This window comes from Mus caroli, unplaced genomic scaffold (assembly GCF_978045245.1).
Source record: "Mus caroli unplaced genomic scaffold, Mus_caroli_1 scaffold_2, whole genome shotgun sequence".
In the NCBI taxonomy this organism is placed as follows: domain Eukaryota; kingdom Metazoa; phylum Chordata; class Mammalia; order Rodentia; family Muridae; genus Mus; species Mus caroli.
The window spans coordinates 101,120,883-101,129,973 of NW_028227257.1; the positions used below are offsets into that span (position 1 = coordinate 101,120,883).

Sequence of the window (9,091 nt, forward strand, 5' to 3'; positions counted from 1 at the left end):
ACAACACTGCCTGCCTCCAAGGAAACCAGCCCTAACTCAGGTTACAGAGCTCTACCTGCCTCCATGGAGACCAGTTTCAGTCAGAGACACCCAGGCCAGTTAACACTAGAGAGAACCAGATGTCCAGAGGCAAGCACAAGATCAGAAATGGCAAATTGCATTGGTACCATCAGAACCCAGTTCTCCAACCACAGCAAGCCCTGGCTACCCTAACACACAGGAGAAGCAAGATAATGACCTAAAATCCCATCTAATGAAGATTATAGAGGCTTTTAAGGAGGATATAAAGAACTCTCTTGAAGAAGTACAGGAAAACACAGGTAAACAGGTAGAAGCCCTTAAAGAAGAAACAAATAAATCCCTTAAAGAAATGCAGAAAAATACAATCAAGCAGGTGAAGGAATTGAACAAAATGGTCCAAGAACTAAAAATGGAACTAGAAACAATAAAGAAATCACAAAGGGAGGCAACCCTGGAGATGGACAAATTAGGAAAGGGATCAGGAGTTACAGATACAAGCATCACCAACAGAATACAAGATATAGAAGAAAGAATTTCAGGCATAGAAGATACCATAGAAGTTATTGATGTGCCAGTCAAAGAAAATACAAAGTGTAAAAAGCCTCTAACCCAAAATATACAGGAAATTCAGGACACAATGAAAAGATCAAACCTAAGAATAATAGGAATAGAAGAGGATGAAGAATCCCAACTTAAATGGCCAGAAATAATTGCTTTTCTCCCCTTTTTGCTGCATAGTAATTCCTCAAAAACACTGCTCCCTGAGCATAATATACCACAACCTCAAGCTGAAGATGTTTTGCTATCATTTCAAATGTTCGCTATTGGTAAATACATCCTAAGTGATTGTTGTTTGCATTGATTAGGCATGAAGCCACAATACAATTTAAGTGAATACAAGAATGGATAATTTAATGTCCAAAAGTAGAGATAGACAGTTTTCTATCTTAAAAGCCTACATTAAAAATATTAACCTTAAAACCTAAGAATCAGAGCTCACTTCGGCAACACATATACTAAAATTGGAACGATACAGAGAAGATTAGCATGGCCCCTGTGCAAGGATGACATGCAAATTCATGAAGCGTTCCATATTTTTAGCTAAAACCATCCAGTGGAAAAAAGACAGCATTTTCAAGAAATGGTGCTGGCACAACTGGTGGTTATCATGTAGAAGAATGCAAATTGATCCATTCCTATCTCCTTGTACTAAGGTCAAATCTAAGTGGATCAAGGAGCTCCACATAAAACCAGAGACACTGAAACTTATAGAGGAGAAAGTGAGGAAAAGCCTCGAAGATATGGGTACAGGGGAAAAATTCCTGAATAGAACAGCAATGGCTTGTGCTGTAAGATCGAGAATTGACAAATGGGACCTCATGAAACTACAAAGTTTCTGTAAGGCAAAAGACACCATCAATAAGACAAAAAGGCCACCAACAGATTGGGAAAGGATCTTTACCTATCCTAAATCAGATAGAGGACTAATATCCAATATATATAAAGAACTCAAGAAGGTGGACTCCAGAAAATCAAATAATTAAAAAATGGGGCTCAGAGCTAAACAAAGAATTCTCACCTGAGGAATACCGAATGGCTGAGAAACACCTGACAAAAATGTTCAACATCCTTAATCATCAGGGAAATGCAAATCAAAACAACCCTGAAATTCCATCGCACACCAGTCAGAATGGCTAAGATCAAAAATTCAGGTGACAGCAGATGCTGGCGAGGATGTGGAGAAAGAGGAACACTCCTCCATTGTTGGTGGGATTGCAAGCTTGTACAACCATTCTGGAAATCAGTCTGGCGGCTTCTCAGAAAATTTGACATGGTACTACCGGAGGATCCCGCAATATCTCTCCTGGGCATATATCCAGAAGATGTTCCAACTAGTAAGAAAGAAACATGCCCCACTATGTTCATAGCAGCCTTATTTATAATAGCCAGAAGCTGGAAAGAACCCAGATGCCCCTCAACAGAGGAATGGATAAAAAAAAAAAATGTGGTACATTTACACAATGGAGTACTACTCAGCTATTAAAAAGAATGAATTTATGAAATTCCTAGGCAAATGATTGGACCTGGAGGGCATTATCCTAAGTGAGGTAACCCAATCACAAAAGAACTCAAATGATATGTACTCACTGATAAGTGGATATTAGTCCAGAAACTTAGAATACCCAAGATATAAGTTACAATTTGCAAAACACATGAAATTCAAGAAGAACGAAGACCAAAGTGTGCACACTTTGCCCCTTCTTAGAATTGGAAACAAAACACCCATGGAAGGAGTTACAGAGACAAAGTTTGGAGCTAAGACAAAAGGATGGACCATCTAGAGACTGCCAGATCCAGGGATCCATCCCATAATCAGCCTCCAAACACTGACACCATTGCATACACTAGCAAGATTTTGCTGAAAGGACCCTGATATAGCTGTCTCTTGTGAGACTATTCATTCCACTATTTAGTAAGGGCTGTGTTTTTTAATTTGCCTTTTGTTAAAAATCATTCAAAGGCAAATGCAATGGCAGCACTCTACCTTTGAGTGAAATGAATGATAAAGGCTCCGAACCATGAAGAATCCTTATTCTCTCATGAAATCATGAGGGATTCAGTGTACCTAGAATCTATAGCACATCCATGTTTCTGGGAGCCTGTGTTAGGCTTGTAGACGTCTTGAGGGCCATGGTAAAGATGTGCATGTTCCTCAAGTTGCAGTGACTATGTGGAGGTTCTCAAATAGGAGTGGCACCATCAGTCTGCTTTACAGGATGATTCTTAGTTCTTTCTACAAAGCAAAGCAAAGCAAAGCAAAGCAAAACAAAACAAAAGATTTTGTCATTTTCAAAAAAATGTATTTTAGGTATATGAGTGTTCTATTTTCATGTATGCCTACCTGACAGAAGAGGGCATCATACCCCCTCATAAATGGTTGTGAGCCACCATGTGGTTGCTGGGACTCAACTCATGACTTCTGGAAGAGCAGTCAGTGTACTTGACCATTGAGTTGTCTTTTCAGCCTCTATTTTGTCTTTTAAAAACATAATTTCTCCTAGATGACTTGTAGGACTAGTAGCATAATTTTAATTGTATAAAATGTTGGCATTCTGAGTACTGAGTGTGAGTTAGGATTAGCCTCTGTCCATTGGCTGTCTAAAGGGGTGATATGAATAAGGCAAAGTTGAAAACAACGAAAACATCTTTTCCTACCAATATCTGTGACTTTGAGCATTAGAATAGGAGGTATGTAAAGAGTTGGTAAGAGTATTTAGCAGCAGGTAATTCATGTCTAATAAAATTCTCCCTAATAAAATATATTTAGGTATCTCTTTTTTCATAAGATGTTGCACCCATCATATCCATTTCTAGAGTATTTTCATCAATCCTGTATTACCAGCAATTTCCCATTTCTCCTCCAGGTCTTAACAATTAACAGTTAATTTTCTATACTCATGGGCTTTATAAATATAATGAATATTTTATATAAATGAATAATATAGTATACTCATTTTTATATTTGTTTTCTTTCATTTAGCATGTGCTTTCAGTGTTGAAATTGTACATGAATAAGCATTTCATTCTTTTTTCATATTCCATAATGTCTTGTTTATGTATTCATCAGGTGGTAGACACTTGGATTCTTTCCATTGTTTGACAAGTACTTTCTATTTTGTTGGAGTGGGCTGCTTGATCAAATGGTAATTCTGTGTTTAATATAACAGGCAGACTGTTCCACAATGGCTGCATCATTTACATTACATTTATGTAGGTGGGTTTTAGTACCTTCACAACTTTGGTATCATCTACCAGTACCCAACTTTAAAAAAAATTATAATTGTACTATGAAATGGTATGGCATAGCCATAAACTGCTCAGCTGGGCACTGGAAACCTGATTGAAAGTAACAGAACATTAAGAAAGACAGATAGGAATAAGGTAAAGCTGGGATCAGATAGGCTGTGTGCTAGAAACTCTAGCAGTACCCTCAAAACTCAGTGTTTATTATACACATGGAAAACAGTAGGTTGACCAGTAGTCTCAGTAGGAGATTTGATCAGGGAGTTGCATGATCATACAGTCTTCTTGAGCAAAGCAACTGTGGTCAGAGCCTTCTACACGGATGTTCTGCCAAAGGTCAGCTGTTACACAAACACCCTGCCTCAGCAAATAACCCACTCTTGGGCATTGGGCAAGTTATGCTTGTGCTTAGCCTTGAGACTTCTTGGACATGCCTTTGCTCATATCAAGAATACAATCCTGGGTGCCTCCATTCTTTCTCTACAAGCATAATTCTAACTTGTGCTTCTCTAAAAGCCAATGGCACTATATTCTGTGTTTGCTAGCTATGTGTATATAACTTCCTCTCAAAAACTGCCATTCAAGCCTTCTTCCCTTTTACTATGTTATTTTTAAAACTACTTTACATTTTAGACCTTAGACTCTTATATTAGATAATTTGAAATTTTTTCTTAAATTTTGTTTTCTTTTTTATTTCCCCGATATTTCTTTTGAAGAACAATTTTTTTCAATGTTGCTGATGTCTAACTTTTCTATTTATTCTTCTTCCATCATGTGTTTTTTTCTGTCATATATAAGAAAATATTACTTAATCCAAGATCATGGAACTGAAGACTTGTATTTGGCTCTAAGGCCCTTACAATTTTAGTTTTTAATTGTTAGATATATGATTTAAATTAGTTTTGAATATGACATTAAGGAGTCCAATATTTATCTTTTATAATTGCACATGCACTTGACCCACTATCTTGAACCCAAACCTGTGCTATAATGTACTATGCGGACACAGTGTACTCCACTGTGTGGAGGCTGCCCTTCTGTGCCACCCATCTCAACCAGGAAGAAAATACTCTCCTAAGAGGTACAGCATGTCTTGGCACCTTGACATGATTGGAGGCAAGGAAAGAACGAGGAAAGGATAGATGCTAAAGAAATGACAGACATATATAGGAAAGGTGGGGTCAGGTGGGTTATGTGCACTCTGGTGGAGTGGTTCCTAAGCAACCCAAATCTCATCGTATTTATTATGTATATCGCAGGGGTAGCATGAAGGTGTCTGTAGATGGGCAGTAACATCAGGAGGAGGCAGGCAGGCGTAGTTGCTAGATTTTACACACACTGATCAGTTGTTCTTAAACCCTGTGTTTGGACTAAAGGAAGGTTTTGCCTTTCTGAGCCTGACCCAGAGGAAAGCTTTTGCCAATTTCCTATAGTGTAAGGTCTTGCTTCATATACATGTCAACAGCATGCATTCCTTCAAGGCTTTCTTAGCTCACCTAATGCATGACAGGGACAAAGCAAAACCAGATTTCCACCCTGCCCAAAAGCTTCCGACTTGCTACCCCAAAATGTTTTATTTTGTTTTCTTATAGCAACACAATAAAAAGTTGTTTGTAGCTGTTGAAAGTATACAGACACCAGAGTAGCCCTTGGATTCCAATGAAAGCACAATTTAAAAAGAAATGAACAAAATTATATATGGTTCATAGCTTTGTCCTCATTGCTGAGTCTGAGCCTGGTACCAAGTACAAATTAGAATATGTCCCCCTTAATGGTCTGATTCATAGAATAATTGGCTATAATTTTATACAAATTGATAGATTAAAAAAACAGCACATTGAGTCTTATCATTTAAACTAATTTGGATATTTCCAAATTTCAAAATTTAAAAAGAATTTATTTTCCTTTTAGAACTGAGAGTATAGGCCAGAAAAGATGTTGAATCCCCTGGAGCTGGAGTTACAGTAGGTTGTTAATCACCTGATGTGGGTGCTAGGAACCAATCCTCAAGAAGAGCAACAGGTGCACTTATTCTCTGAGTCTTCTCTCCAGCCCTGAAATTACTTCCTCCTAACAAAGGCAATTTTCCAATTGTGTTCCATGACACTGAGGACAGACTGGGTTCTCAAGCTATGATTGCCATGGCACTGGGCTTGTGAGCAAACGCACTAGTCTAGCTCTCTTATGCTGTCTGATCCTGTCTGCTAGGCATTCAGATGCTTGAGGTCAGCCACATTGGCTGACTCACGTGCACCAGGGTCTTTTTCTTCTGTTGCAAGCTGAGCAAACCTGTACCTGATGCCGACCATGAAGCATCACCTATTTCACTATAGGACTAAGGTCTCTCTCCCTCTCCCTCCCCATGCCCCTCCCTTTCCCTCTCTGATCTATCTGTATATATGGAGCTACTAACTATTCATTCAGTACTTTAACTGAAAGATTATAAAAAATGATTTGCTTAAAAACTTAAAATAAAAATGAATAAAAACACACTTTGCTTTCTAAATTTTTATGCAAAAATTTATTTCTAAGGGAATATAATTTTTTTAATAATCTGCTACCAATGAAAATGAATTACATAATTCCTAATAAATTGAATTTAATAAGAAGCTAAAATATAGCAACTTCTAAAGTTGATAGAATAAAACCATTATGTGAAGAAGTCCATGTAGTTTAACATAGTATTAGTTTCAATGTTTTATATGCTATACTAAATGTTCACAATTACACTTTATCTTCTCCCTTAAGAAAGAAGAAAAATGTTGGAGGCAAAAATGTTAATTTAATTGCATTTTATCTTGTGTCTGATTAATCCTGTATAGCAAAAAAAAGGGGGGGGGGAACATTTGGGATTGCTTTCTATGCTAAATTGATAATAACTTTAAGGCAATCATTGCTATTACTTGAATATGAATTTTAATTTCCTGCTTGAAAAAGACATTAAAACACATCTTGAGCACTCTAATGGCTTAGGAAACCAAATACTAAATTGGATCACAGCACTACACTTCCATGGGAAATGTTAGTGAAAAAATAAACTAGAGTGTTTACTTTAGGAAGTGTTAGTAGTGCCTGTCCCTCTATATTCAGGACCTCTGGTCATTTCTACTTTCAGAGCTGATTTATGTTCTATCGATTTGGTAGAATTGTACAAAAATTATCCTGAACTGAAGTATTTTTTCTGAGCTTTTGAAAAACTGCATAAATAAATGGAAAAGAAATACTATGAGTTTAAAAAAATCCTTAAATTATTTTCTGAAGAAAGATTTTTCCACAAAACTGTTCTAATTTTATCGGTGACATAGTCAAGCTATTTGAGAAGAGACATGTTCCCTGGCCAGCCCCAAATCAGTAGAATGTTGACCCTGTGACATCCCAGTGGCAGTTCTGAGCCCAGTGCACAACTGCTTGTGGAACTCACAAAAGGCCAGATGTTGCTGCTAGAAGGTTCCAAGGCTTGGCATCTGGGGTCTTGGCAAGCCTAGGAGATAGCTGTGGGTCTTGTTCCTATTTCTAAAATAGAAAATGAAAGAAAAGTTCACAGCAGAGATCCAAATGGTTTTCAAGAGATAGAAGAATGAAAGGTAATTCAGAATGACTGTAGATTATCAGAGAGCTCGTGGGTATCTATATTGTATATATCTATATACAAAGACAATACCTGGAATTTCAAGGCTTGGGACGATCGTTTTCCATTGTCGAAAAGCACATCCCAAGACAAGTGCAGCAACGGAAGTATCCTGCAGTGCGGGATAGCATGTCTTCCATAGCGACTAACAGACCGGAAGGTACTACTACCTCCATGTCCTCAATTCCATACTTTTAAAAAACTTTGAATTACATTTGCCCCTTTTCTAGGAAATTAAGACTTGCAATGTAGAATTATAACAGGGCCTTTGGAATATGAAAATGGACAGATCCCTGCATCTGATTTTATACATGCATTGTTTTTCTAGGGATGGCAGTTGTAGGTTTAAGGGTAGGTCCTAAAAAGTAGTAGAGTTATAACCAAAACCTTCACACAGTTTCTTAACTTCAGTGATGCCACTTGGGAACTGTCTCCTAGAAACGGGTCACATATCAAGGCAGGTTTGTGTGTAAGAATTAAATGTTTAAAAGCTGATCTACCATCCCAACAATCCAACGTGCTACGTTGTTCCTTAGCACTGAAATAATTTAAAGTATTTAGTGACACAGGAAATGCTGATGATACTTAAAGAAGAGAGGATATTATCGTCAATAGGTCCCCAATTTGAGAAAAAAAATAGATATCTGTCAACACTACACAAGTTATGTTAGTATTTTCTATGTTTAGATAGTGAATTGGGATAATATTTTATTGTCTTTCAGACTTTTAAACATTTTCAATCATTTGTAACTATCATAAAATAAATCTTCTAAAATCTTTTTCAAGCTGCTTTAAAACAAAGTGCGTCATTGTGGCATCTTAATGGCTTAGGGCGCTGGAGAGAAAGCACACCTTCTGCAAACAGGGGACTCTGAGAATCCTCCAGTGATGCTCAAGATTGCCACTCCAGTCTAAGGGACTCTTCTTCGGGTTTACTGAAGACTTAGCGATAGGTTCAAAGAGGGGTTATGGTTGAAAACAATCTGCAGGAAATCTAATTTTAAGCTTCCTGCTGTCTGAGGCATCTTTGACATGAAGCCTCAATGACAGTCAGTTTCACTGTGGACAATCATTTGACAATGACAATGATCCTCTCTCACATCGGTTTCGTACGTGGCAAATCCCACGTATCCTTAGCTGTAAGTTGCATTGGTTGTGTTTTGCTTCCCAGGAATATCATATGACCACTCTTCCCCTATACTTTGCATTAAAGGTTAGTCACTGTATCTTTATTGTACTTGTTTTATGGTTATAGATTTTCCATATTGTTCATTGTGTATTTGCTATTTATTGCTTTTTATCGACTCTTGAAGACTTTTGTGTTTTGTCAATATATTCAATTGCATGAATATCTTTCCAAACATACATGGGATTTTAATCCTTTAAGCATTGATGTTCAGGTAAACATATGAAACTTCGATAACACCCTTCAGCAGCTGGATTAGTTATTGGACTTAGGGTTTAATTGTCATTAACCAGATTTTAAAAAAAAGCTCATATAAATTTAATATAAACTATGGTAACTGCTCTCTTAGCAACAGTCCTAAAAAGAGAGATGGAGGGAGACATGTATTAAATCCCATCCTTTCTCTTTCGGATGTTGGTGATATGAGCGCAGCTGGGCCCTAGGTCCATGGC

At 37.4% G+C, this 9,091-nt stretch overlaps 1 non-coding gene across 1 annotated transcript; it reads left to right on the top strand.

Annotated features, from left to right (window-relative positions):
- The first annotated feature begins 1,013 nt into the window (after positions 1-1,013).
- Positions 1,014-1,120, top strand: LOC115030577 (U6 spliceosomal RNA). Its single transcript, XR_003836149.1, has one exon. It is a non-coding gene; the product is annotated as a U6 spliceosomal RNA (small nuclear RNA).
- Positions 1,121-9,091: the final 7,971 nt, after the last annotated feature.